General features: G+C 38.8%; 1 non-coding gene across 1 annotated transcript; it reads right to left on the bottom strand.

Moving 5' to 3' along the window:
* Window positions 1–11724: 11724 nt before the first annotated feature.
* Trnat-ggu (transfer RNA threonine (anticodon GGU)) lies at window positions 11725–11796 on the bottom strand. Its single transcript has one exon. It is a non-coding gene; the product is annotated as a tRNA-Thr (tRNA).
* Between the last annotated feature and the right edge of the window lie 600 nt (window positions 11797–12396).

Below are 12396 nucleotides of genomic sequence, written 5' to 3'. Positions count from 1 at the left end.
TCCATTAGTGGCACCAGCAATGTTGATCAGGTGCACACAGTAACAGGTGACTTCATTTCAGTAGAAGCAATCCATCAGTGGCACCAGCAATGTTGATCAGGTGCAGACAGCAAGAAGCAACATCATTTCAGTAGAAGCAGTCCATCAGTGGTACCCAGCAATGTTGAGCAGGTACACACAGCAACAAGTCACATTTCTCAGCAGAAGCAGTTCCATAAAATCTAGTATCACTGATCACACTGTTCATCAGAGTTTATAAGCAGAAATTAAACATGTCCTAGTGGCACCAATCATGTAGAGAAGGTACAAGTAACAGTCCATAATTTTTTTACAATCACTGATCACACAGTTCATCAGCAGAAATTAAACATATCCTTGTAGCACCAATTATGTAGAAAAAGTGCAAGTAACAGTCCATACTATTCACCATAACTACTGAGACAGTTCAGTCATGAATAATAGTTTGAATGCACATACAATTTCTTTAACAAATTATTATCAATGCTCTTACACTAAACATACAAATCATAATAAACACACAAATGATATCAGGTAATTGTCACATTAACTATTACAGTACACCATAACAGTTAACCTATAATATTTATGGGTGTCAGTGCAAGCCACAACAAACAAGTGAAATAATATTTAGGAGATAGGTTGGGATCACTTCTCTGGGATTATAAAAGGAAAACACACAAAACACACTCACTCATCTTTCATCCACATTAGTGCTACTGTGTAACTGAATAGTGTTAACTGTGTAAATGCAATTCTGTCGAAATTTTATGTTCATTATGTGTATCAAGTAGTAGTGGCAGCAATGTATAACAGTCAATAATAGTTAGTCAACGTCATAGTCATCATATCTAGACCAATGTTTGCCAAGCCAGATCAAATTGTACTGTTGCTGAACAACTGTCAGTGAGCCAAGATATGCAAATACTTCCTCTCTTCAAAAAAAAGTGTATACCGCTTAGTGATTTGACAAAGTGTGTGTGTAGACAATCTTCCTTCTACTTGAGTGTTCTAGTCTGCCATCTTTATCCTCCTTGTTCCATATGGACCAACAAAAAAAATATGCTCCTCATTTACTTTACCTCTTATCCACCAAAACTCCAATAATCATCAACTTAATCTCAATACTTCACTAATACCTTTTCAATACGTCGATCATCAATATCATTTATCTTACCTTTTGTCCACGAAAACTCCAATAATCATCTACTTCACCTAATCCCAATACCTCAATAATACGTCGATACATATAAACCTCAGCACCAATATCATTTCACTTCCATAACAACTCTTTCCTCTAGTCAGTCTCCTCGAACAAGTACAGACAAAATCCTAGTGCAACTTCAATTCATCATCCCATACAATCCGAAGACACAGTATCCACACACAACCTCTGTGTAATCCATCTGACCCAAATTTTCTACTCATTATAAATTATAAGATACATTTTGGTTCCTTGTCCATCATTAAATAAAAGAAATGCATACATGACCTCTAACAGACCTTAGTTCGAATAACTCTCAGTAATTAAGTACGATTACGGAGTGTGAATGATCATAACATTTCACAGTGTGTACACCACTTCAAGAATCATAGCAGAAGCAAACATGTGGAGTATTTTTTGTGTCAATTGTCACTTCCTATTTCAATTGCTCACGAAAATGCAGTGTAATACTGTCAATGGTCTATACCTAGTTTTGGTCTGTCATGTCGTTAGCTTCCTTCCTATTAGCATAAATTTATACAGCTTCCATAAAACCTCAGCTCATGTGACTTCTATGACTTTCTTTTACTAATGTCGTTCGTCGAATTATAGCAGTTCATTTTCCTATCTTAAAAATATAAGGCACTGAGCGTAAGCAAAACATGCAATAGCGAGTAAATATACCAGTAGAGAACAGAATGTCAACAAGTGGATGCAGCACAATCCCTATAACAAGGCTCTGCCAAGCGAACAATCTACAATTAATACCATAGTGTAACCTAGTCTCTATGTTTGTACACAGTATATCAGCATTTCTATATACTAAATTGAAGAGTAGTTATGACAACAAAACAGAAATGTGTAAATATGCAATCCATAAGCAAGGCAGCAAATATGTTATCTATCATAATAAACAGGTCATTAGCATCATATCAGCATAAGCAAATAAATGTTTATATGTAATCTTAATAAGTAAACATGAAGGCGCAAGCAGATAAATCACAAAGTATAACTTACATATCTAACCACATCAGCACAATTAATCAGGTGACAATTATAATTTAAATAAATAAGCACAGCAGGCACATAATAGAAAAATATGACATCAGTGAAAAAGCATAGCAGCCAAGCGATGCATAATATATACAAATAACAACCCTGTTCATTAATTAATCATTGTCAAAATCAGTTAATATGCGTAAGCACGTCGCTTCACTAGTAAATTCATAGAACATGAAATTAGCACAAAGTATGAATCACGTAATCGCAAGCAGCAAATTACGTCTGAAGTACGTACCTAAGTGGAATTATGTTACATGAAAAATAAACTCAATTAACCGTTACCTTTTTTTGTTTATTACTTTCTTCTTCGAAATGACCTTCTTCCTGAAAATTTTCTCCAAAGCAAGTCGTCTTAACGTCGGACACGCACAGAATTTACCTGAAGGTCTTAAATACTTTATACAACCGTATCCTGAAAAATACTGAACGTTAGTAACATAATTTATGAAGTCCTTATAGCTTTATACAGAATTTATTCGGAGAAATTAAACTGTGTATTTATTTACGTCTGTCAGTGCATTCGCACTGAGCGCTCGATCAGCTGTAGGCGCGTGACGTAGGAAGTGATTGTTTGCGGTCAACGACTGCCTTGTGCGGCGCGCAGACTGACTGTTGCTTTGAGTATGTGCCGCCGCCAAAACACAGCGCGGTACTCTTGCATTCTCCGCATGTTTACGTAGCTGTTAGTTTCTCTAAAGTATGTCATTCTACAAAAATTTTTACGTTCGATATATGATGTATTCCCTTAGAGCGCCGAGATTTAAGAGTTTCTACTTCAACAGTGTTATCATGAATAATTTTGCGAACTCTATACGGACCGTTATAAAGCAGAAAAAATTTGCGACATAAGCCTTTTCCTTTATGAGATAAACGGTGGGACTAAATTAACACCTTCTGGCCAACTGACAAGATTTTTAAACGACCAGGACGCTTAGCTGATTTCTCTCTTCTAGCAGCCGCCGATGCAATATTTTGTAGAGCCAGGTTGACAACTTCAGAATGCCGCAGTTTCCGTGAAGGCGGAAAAGGAACGATTTCAGAAATGCGATTTGTTGGTACTTTATTTTTTAATATCAATAGAGGCGGTAAAGAAGTTGAGTCATTAGGAAGTTCATTCAGAATGTTTTGAAAAATATGAAGATACTGATCCCAAGTTCTGTGATTCTGATGACAATAAAGACGGCACAATTTATTGATTTCCTTCATCCATCTCTCTGAAGCATTAGATTGAGGGTGAAAAAGTGAAATGAAGATTGGTTTAATTTTCCGACGCCGTAGAGTACGAAGCCAAATTTTAGAGCGAAACTGTGATCCATTATCTGATATAACCTTATCAACATGACCAACTTCTTTAAGAAAATGTTTGATGAAAGCATTAGATACTGAACGAGCTGTTGCTTTGCGTAAAGGTGTAAAACACACATATTTTGATGTCAATTCCACTGCTACGAAAATGTACGCAAAACCATTAGTAGATCGAACCACTGGACCGAACAAATCAACTGCAGCCATCTCCTTTAATTTCGCTGGAATGATAGGAAACAACGGTGCTCTGTGAGCAATTGTTGGCGGCTTAGCCTTTTGACATAATTTGCATTTGGCAAGAACAGATCGAATACGTTTTTCCATATTACTGAAGTAGCAATTTTCTCGTAATTTATGAAAGCATTTTCTGGGACCAAAGTGCGCATAACTGAAATGTGTAAACGAGATGTGGCCAAATCATCCAATCTAACAAAGCGTCTAAGAAAATTACAGACACCAAGGAAACTACGAACATCACGTTTTGTGGTAAGAACAGCATAATTACGAATAGCATCTAGTTTCTCTAGATCAGGAAGAATACCTTCTGTAGAAATAATGTGACCGAGAAATTTCACCTGAGAACGACCAAATTCTGATTTTTCCAAGTTCTCTGTAATGCCAACTCTTGCAAAAATACATAATAATGAATCCAAAATTTTGTTGTGCTCACTCCAAGAACGTTTAGCAATAAGAATGTCGTCAACATAAGAAGTAATATTGTCACGAAGATAAACAGGTAAAATTTCATTTAAGCTACGAATGAATGCTGCTGAAGATACAGTAAGTCCAAACGGTAATTTCCGAAACTGGTAACAGTTACCAAAGGCTAAAAAAGCAGTATATTTTCTACAATCAGGGTGGAGTTCTATTTGCCAAAAACTTGCGCGCATATCAATCGTGGATAAAACTTTAATTCCATGGAAATGTTGAAGAAGTTCATCTAAATTTTGTGGACGGTCAGTTTCAGGAATAATAATATTATTTATCTGTCTGGAATCCAGAACCAAACGAATTGACCCATCCTTTTTAAGAACAACGTGTAATGGGCTGGTATAAGGACTGACTGCTGGCTCAACAATGCCCTGATCTAACATGTATTGAAGTTCATTCTTAACCTTGTCTCTGTAAGCCAAAGGAATAGCGTACGTTTTTCCGCGAAATGGTGTGTGTTCTTTTACTTTAAATAAATATTGTAAGCCTTGTATAGTTCCTGTGTGATGACTAAACACTGTAGCATGTGAAGTCAAAATATGGTGCAGCTCTTCTCTTGCAACGTCATCTGGCACTTCAGCTTTCTTAACCTTTTCATTAATTAATTCTTCGCTATTAATTACATCATCCATCGCGTCCCTGTATCTATTGTCATTGTCATGAATAAACACGCTGTCGTCATAATGCTCAACAAAAGCATCAGAAGTAAGAAACCTTAAACATTTTGTATCTGATTCAGATCTTGCTAAACACTCGAAAAATTTCAAACATTTCAGCATTCCGGCAACAGTCAAATTCACACTTCCTTCTTTAAAGTTCAAAATTGCCTTATGTGCGTTAAGAAACTCCATACCTAAAGTAATCTGTGTACTGAGTAATGGAACAATAATAAAATTAGCAGAAAATTCGTATCCTTGACAAATGAAATTTAGGTTGGTCTGTTGTTTAACTTCCACACCTTTTCCAGAAATCGCTCCTCGAATTGTAGTTTTAGAAATAGGTAACACGGGACAGGCAATAGTTCTTTCACATATACGAAAAACTGATTCACTAATGACGTTCAATGGGCTCCCAGAATCTAAAACTGCAGTGAACTTATTCTTACCCACACATACTTCAATAACAGGATGTAAAAATGCGTCTACATTAGTTTCCTTTTCGTCTAACAAAATGTCTCTCATGTCTTCCAGTCGTACGTAGTGTAAAGTCGAAGTGTCATTACTTTCTGAACCGTCTATATTGCTGCCAGAAGCCGAAGCTGCTAGTCATTGTCGATTGTTTGCGTCACGTCTTTGATTATTCGCGTCATTTCGCGGATCAATTTCTACTAATTGCACTTGTCTCTCTGAAGTTCTGTCACGTGGAGGATGCCAATTAGGTCCTTCCTGTCTGTTAGATGCAAATTCTTGGTTGTGTCTGTTATTAAAATTTCTGTTTTCCTGTCTGTCTGCATAACTACTTCTTGTGTAATTTCGACTGTCACTTCTGAAATTATTGTTGTATCTACTACCCTGGTTATTTCTGTAGTAAGAATTTCTGTTACTGTATGAATAATTTCTATCTTGATGATACCGATTACTGTTTCCGTATGGTTGATCATTCCGGTAGGAATTACCGTTATTATAATTGTCTGTGTAATTTCTGTTAGAACGTCTGTTATTGTCATAAGGCTGGTATCTATTGTCCTGTCTGTTACGTCTGTCATTCTCAAAGTTACCCAAATAACGTCCGTTCCGATCACTATCCCTTTTCTCTGAAAATGTATTGTAATTACTGCTACTGAAAAAATTACAAGAAGTCCCGTCGTCGTTGTCATACTCAAGTTCTTGTAGCAAAGTCTTAAAAGTCTCAATGTCGTCTTTACATCTTCCGGCTAAAGCAATTTGTCTTATGGATTGTGGCAGCTTAGTTAAACAAATGCGAATTAATTCAGTCGGACTGTAAGGGTTGGAAAGGAACTGATTCTTTCGAATCATGTCTTCAAAATATTCTGCTGGCGTGCGGAATTCAGACTGTTTGAAATTACGCTGCATAATAAGACTGTGTTTGACTCTGTCTTGCGTGTTTTCGGACCAATATGCCGATAGAAATGCATGATAAAAATCATTCAGATTATTACAATCTCTAATGAGTGCACGCATCCGCGTCGCCGGTTCGTTTTCTAAATATCCACACATAAATTCCAGTTTGTGACTTAGTGGCCAATTTGGTGGGAGTGCATACATAAATTGATCTAACCATGCACATGGATGTATGTCATTTTTAGAATTGCGGAAGATCTTAAATTTCCGAACAGTCAAAAAGTGTTTATAGTCAAAGTTTTCGCCTCGTGGCGACAAAGACCTACCGCGTCTGTCCCAGTTTGAATGTCGATTATTGTCAAGTTCGCGCGCCTGGCGCTCTCTTGTTGTGTCCCGTAAATGAAATAAATTACTTTCTTCAAACCCCTCTGCTATCTGTGATTCTAAATTTCTTCTGCTGTCTTTTCCTACGATTTCGCCTTCAATTTGTTTGACTTGCTTTCGTAATGCCTCAACTTCCCTTTTAACGCGTTCATTAAATTTTCCCTGATTTTCAACATGCTTATTTATGTTCTGGTACTCTTCGGTTTCTGCAAATGGTAATGGAGCTGTATCATCTGAATCTCTATCCCCATTCAAACTAAGACTTGTCAATTTATCTGAAATCTCCTCAACTCTTTCCGATAAATCACCTATTTGTTCTTTCTGTCTATTTACGTCTTCCGTAAGTGTCGCGACTCGGGTTTCAGTATTAACACATTTGGTAGTTAACTGTTCATATTGTTGTGTTAGTTTATTTATTCTGTCATTTGGTACGGATTCCTCGATTCTCTCAAATATTTCTTCCTTATCGTGTGCACGTTGTAAATTTAACTCTGAAAATTTCTGTACTATCACGCGATCTCTCTCCTCCTGTTCTCTATCCTGTTCCCTTTGTCTAATCTCTACTGCAATTAATCTATTATTGTGAGCATTCAAAATCGGTTGTACTTCTTCTCTGATTTCTTTCTTTAATTCATCTTTCATATTTTTGAAACATGTCCCTATTCGTGAATCTAACCGTGTTTCCATTGTTTCCATCTCTGTTTTAATTGTGCCTATTTGTGATCCCAACTGTGATCCCAGTGAGTCTAACCGTGTTTCCATTGTTCCCCTATCTGTTTTTAATTCAGATCGTAACTGTGATCCCAGTGAGTCTAACCGTGTTTCCATTGTTCCCATCTGTGTTTTAATTGTTCCTATTTGTGATCCCAAATTTAATATTGCACCCATCAACTGCTCCATATTAGCTTGTTCGCAATTCCTTTCGCCCCTAACATTTCCCGCAAAACCAGTTTCATTCGTCATAGCTGTAAAGCTATCTGTGTTTGATGCTATTCCAGAATTTTCTATCGTTAATCTCGTATTCTGTGAATTTTCTGATTGAGAAAAATTTTGAAATGGTTCCGGACTGCTTTCCCGACTTATTAAATTGATTTCCACTTCATTATTCAACATACTGTTCTCCTGTGTTGGCGAGTTCGCCATGTCAACAATTTCGTCATTCTCACTATTCATCATTTTTGCCTTTTTCATTGATCGCGTAATCATTTACAAAATATACAAAACTCGTCACTATATGAAAATTACACACAATGACTCTTTATCTCCAACAATACCCTTCACACGAAATGCTTCCCTCAAACACGATTAACGAACAATTGAAATAATTGCATTAAATTGTCAAACGCGTATACAAGGCAATAAAAATTAAATTTTGAAAAATACCATTAGAAGAATGCTAATTACCAAATCTACACATGCAATATAGACTACAATTACTAACTACAAATTACTACAACAATCCTACTGTCTACTATTTCTACAATCAGAAGAATTCCAAGGGACGATCCGAAGCAGTGGACGCCACGTGCATGGGGGCTTAATAAAAATATTAATGCAAATAATTTTAATTTTTTTTTTTGCTTTAGTAGCTGTCTGTCCGATTACGAAGTCTCGTAACGGTTGGCCCTGACTGTTATTGTTACGCAATCTGACTGCTTAGAACAATAACAAAGAATGAAATGGAAATTTTCATTAACACAGTTAATTAATTAAGCCCCCAGCAACTATAAAACCAACGCAACAACAAGCACAAGAGTAACTGTTCTGTGTGTGGGAGTGTGACTCAACGTACGCATCTGGCACGGTTCTTCTTCAACAACACAACAATTTTTAAATAACATTATACTGAATTAATTAAAGAAAATACAAATACCATAATTACTCAAGAGAACCACAATTACACTCTAATCCAAGAACCCAAGCCAGATGCTTTGTTGACTGAACCTGTAATGACACATTATTTAAAACATGGAAATAATGAAAAATAAATCAAGTTTCGTTACCTTCATATATTGACCAAAATCACTCTCATAATTACAATATATCTCCACACCGCCTCGCTATTACCACATCTGAACAAGAACCTTTCAGTATCACATCTCAGCAAGCACTCCCTACTAGCACATCTGAACACCAACTGACTACTACGAGCTCTCCCCAAGCAGTGACCTCTAGCACATCTCAATAATGACAGCCCGTGGAGGCGGCGGAACAATGCTCTCTAGCGATCTCTGGCGCTGTGGCTCAGTGTAGCCACCTTTCAACCGATATCCCTAACATCGGTTTACTGCAGACTACTTGAACATATTCTCAGCTCGAATACAATGATTATTTTTTTTTTTAAACCAAGTAGCTTATTTCGATGAACCAGCACATTATACAACGCGAACTATGGATGCATAACAGGGAGAATCCATATTTCTAGATTTCCGGAAAGAATTTAACACGGTGCAAAACTGCAGGCTGTTAACGAAAGTTCGAGCTTATGGAATATGTTTCCAGATTATGAATGGCTTGAAGACTTCGTAAGTAATGGAATCCTCATCAGAGACAAGGGTCTCGTCAGGGGTGCCCAGGGAAATAGGACCGCTATTATTTTCTATATAAATAAATGACCTGGAGCACTGGGTGGTAGTTCGCCGACGCTGCTGTGGTGTACGGGAAGATGCCAAAGTTGAGTGACTGTAGCATGACACAAGAGAATTTAGGCTAAATTTCTAGTTAGTGTGATGAATGGCAGCTATCACTAAATGTAGAGAAATGTGAGGTAATGTGGATGAGTAGGAAAAACAAACCCGTAATATTCGGATGCCGCATTGGTAGTAGTGTCCTGCTTGACACAGTCGCTTCTTTTAAATATCGGAGCGAAACGTTGCAGAGCGATATGAAATGGAACAGTCATGTGAGGACTATGGTCGGGAAGGCGAGTAGTCCGGTTTATTGGGAGAATTCAGGCGAACAGTGGTTCACCTGCAAAGGAGACTGCTTATAGGGCAATAGTGCGACCTATTCTTGAGTACTACTCGAATGTCTGGGATTCACAAGAGGTCGGATTAAAGGAAGACAAGGAAGCGAATCAGAGGCGGGCTGTTGAATTTGTTACTGATAGGTTCGAACAACTCGAAGCATTACGGAGATGCTTCGGGAACTCAAATGGGAATCCCAGGAGGGAAGGCGATGTTCTTTCCGAGGAACGCTGTTGAGAAAATTTGGGGAATCGTCATTTGAAGCTGACTCCCCAACGGTTCTTCTGCCGCCAACATACATTTCGCATAAGGGCCACGAACACAAGATACGAGAAATTAGCGCTCGTACGGATGCGTGTGGATAGTCGTTTTTTGATTGCTTTATTGGCGAGTGCAACAGTTGAGAAAATGACTGGTAGTGGAACATGGCACGGCGGGTTGCAGAATAAGTGTGTATGTATGTATGTATGTATGTATTTATGCAGATGTTCTCTGCTTTCCGAGTATGTGGCGTAGACGTTCGAATGTTCTTGAAACGCCACACACTTCGGCTACGTTGATTACGGAAATGTTCACCACAGGAGCACCGAAAATTTGACCACTACTGGCACTTGCAACGTATTGAGGCATTGCACATTTTCCGTTCGTTGAGAACAACAATAGCGTGACAGTAGTCTCGGCTAGCATCTGTGTTTATGCCCAACCATTCATGTTAGTGGTATTTCCTTATTCTTGTCCAACTGTTGTAAATCAAAACGGAGATCTGAAGACATATATGCGGGACTTCACAATCCCTGAGAAGCTAGTGAGAATGGTGCAAGCTTGTATGGAAGGGTCAAAGGCAGCAGTACGTTTCCATGGAGCCACATCAGAAACATTCGAGATTGAGACAGGCCGCAGACAAGGGGATGCACTCTCATGTGTTCTGTTCAATGTCATCTTAGTAATAAAAGAGTGTAGGCAACAGGAGTGGGCTGGAGTAGAGATGGACGATAACTTCAATTGTCTCGCATATGCAGATGACATAGTACTATTAAGTGAATCAAAGCACGAGTTGAAAGAAATGTACCAGAAAATGGACGATTATGCACAGAAGGTAGGGCTCAAAGTGAATCGAGATAAAACTGAGTTCACGCAATTAGGAAGAAGACAAGAGCAGATAGAATTTCTTGAGATAGGTGGCAAGAGGTTCAAGAGAGTAGACCAGTTCAAATATTTGGGATCGTGGTTTACCACGGACAACAACATAATGATGGACATCAAGGAAAGAATAGCAGTGGGAACGAAATGCACGCATTCCCTACGAGAGACGCATGGCTCTAAATCGATCTCAGTGAACACAAAAATGAAAGTCTACAACACAGTGATATGCCCAGCAGTAATGTACGGTTCAGAAACATGGAGCATGACTAAGCGAGAAAGGGGAAAAGTATTAATATTTGAAAGAAGAGTAATGAGGAAGATATGGGGACCAGTTTTAGATAATGGAGAATGGAGAAGGAAGATGCGACAACCAACATAAAGAGCAAAAGAATACAATGGGTGGGCCATGTAACCCGTATGCCAGATGGAAGACAGGCGGAGATGGCACTACCGGGGAAACCAAAAACCAAACGCCCCATTGGACGACCAAGGCAGCGCTGGATGGCGACCTGGCGAAGGACCTAGCAGCCATGGGAATCGAAGACACCTCGTGGAACCGGGCACAAAACGGGAGGAATGGAGACAGTTTGTGGAAGCAGCGCGTGGTCTGCAGGGCCTGTGATTGCTGAATATCTATCTATCTATATAGATCCTTTGAAAAAGCAATGTATTTTTTAGCAGTACGTTATCACAGGCCTGCCTTCCTAGGAAATTAGGTAAATTTGTTTTGTGAAAACAGTCCACATAAAGCTATCACGAATTAGAATTGTATATGTTAGAATTCTGACGACGTGGTCCCCACTTGGAGTTCTTTGCCCCGTTCTGTAAACGGAAGCGATGGTACTGTCCATTACATTCCGAAAAATAAATAAATGTATATATGCCGACTGAAGGGACGAATGAAAATATACACCAAGGCTGGGATTTGAACCCAGGCCTTCTGCTCACCAGGCAGATGCGCTAACCACTACGCCACCCTGGCACAGTGGCTCTGTACAACTGCACGGACTACCCCTGCATGACTCCCTTCTCGGTCCAAATTCTCATTCACGCCTCAGCCCACTTGATATTCTCCATAAGCTCGAACAGCATTGCAGAAGCCTTGGTACAAATTTTCATTTGTCGCTTCAGTCTGCATATGTAGATCATAGACATTTCAGACATAAAAAGGTCTCCGGAACCATACAGTTTCTCTTCAAACAGAAGTGAGTAACAGGTCCTCTCTCTTCTTTAACCCACCTTATCTTCTTGTAGGAGGAACATTTGACAGGAAGAGCGTTGTGATTCTATATAAAGCCGTCCACCCTTACATAGACCACATAGTTAATACACGCTAGTGTGATTGCGTTACTTTTCGAGGAAACCGGTTGGCCGGCAACGGTGGCCGAGCGGTTCTAGGCTCTTCAGTTCGGAACAGCGCGACTGCTACGGTCGCAGGTTCGAATCCTGCCTCGGGCATGGATGTGTGTGATATCCTTAGGTTAGTTAGGTTTAAGTAGTTGTAAATTCTAGGGAACTAATGACCACAGATTGTAACCTCCCCACAGAAATTTTAAAAAGACTATATTTATTAGTAATGGAG

This window comes from Schistocerca nitens, chromosome 6 (genome assembly GCF_023898315.1).
Source record: "Schistocerca nitens isolate TAMUIC-IGC-003100 chromosome 6, iqSchNite1.1, whole genome shotgun sequence".
NCBI lineage: Eukaryota > Metazoa > Arthropoda > Insecta > Orthoptera > Acrididae > Schistocerca > Schistocerca nitens.
The sequence above is the reverse complement of the archived record's forward strand: the minus strand, read 5'-3'. Positions and strand labels throughout refer to the sequence as shown.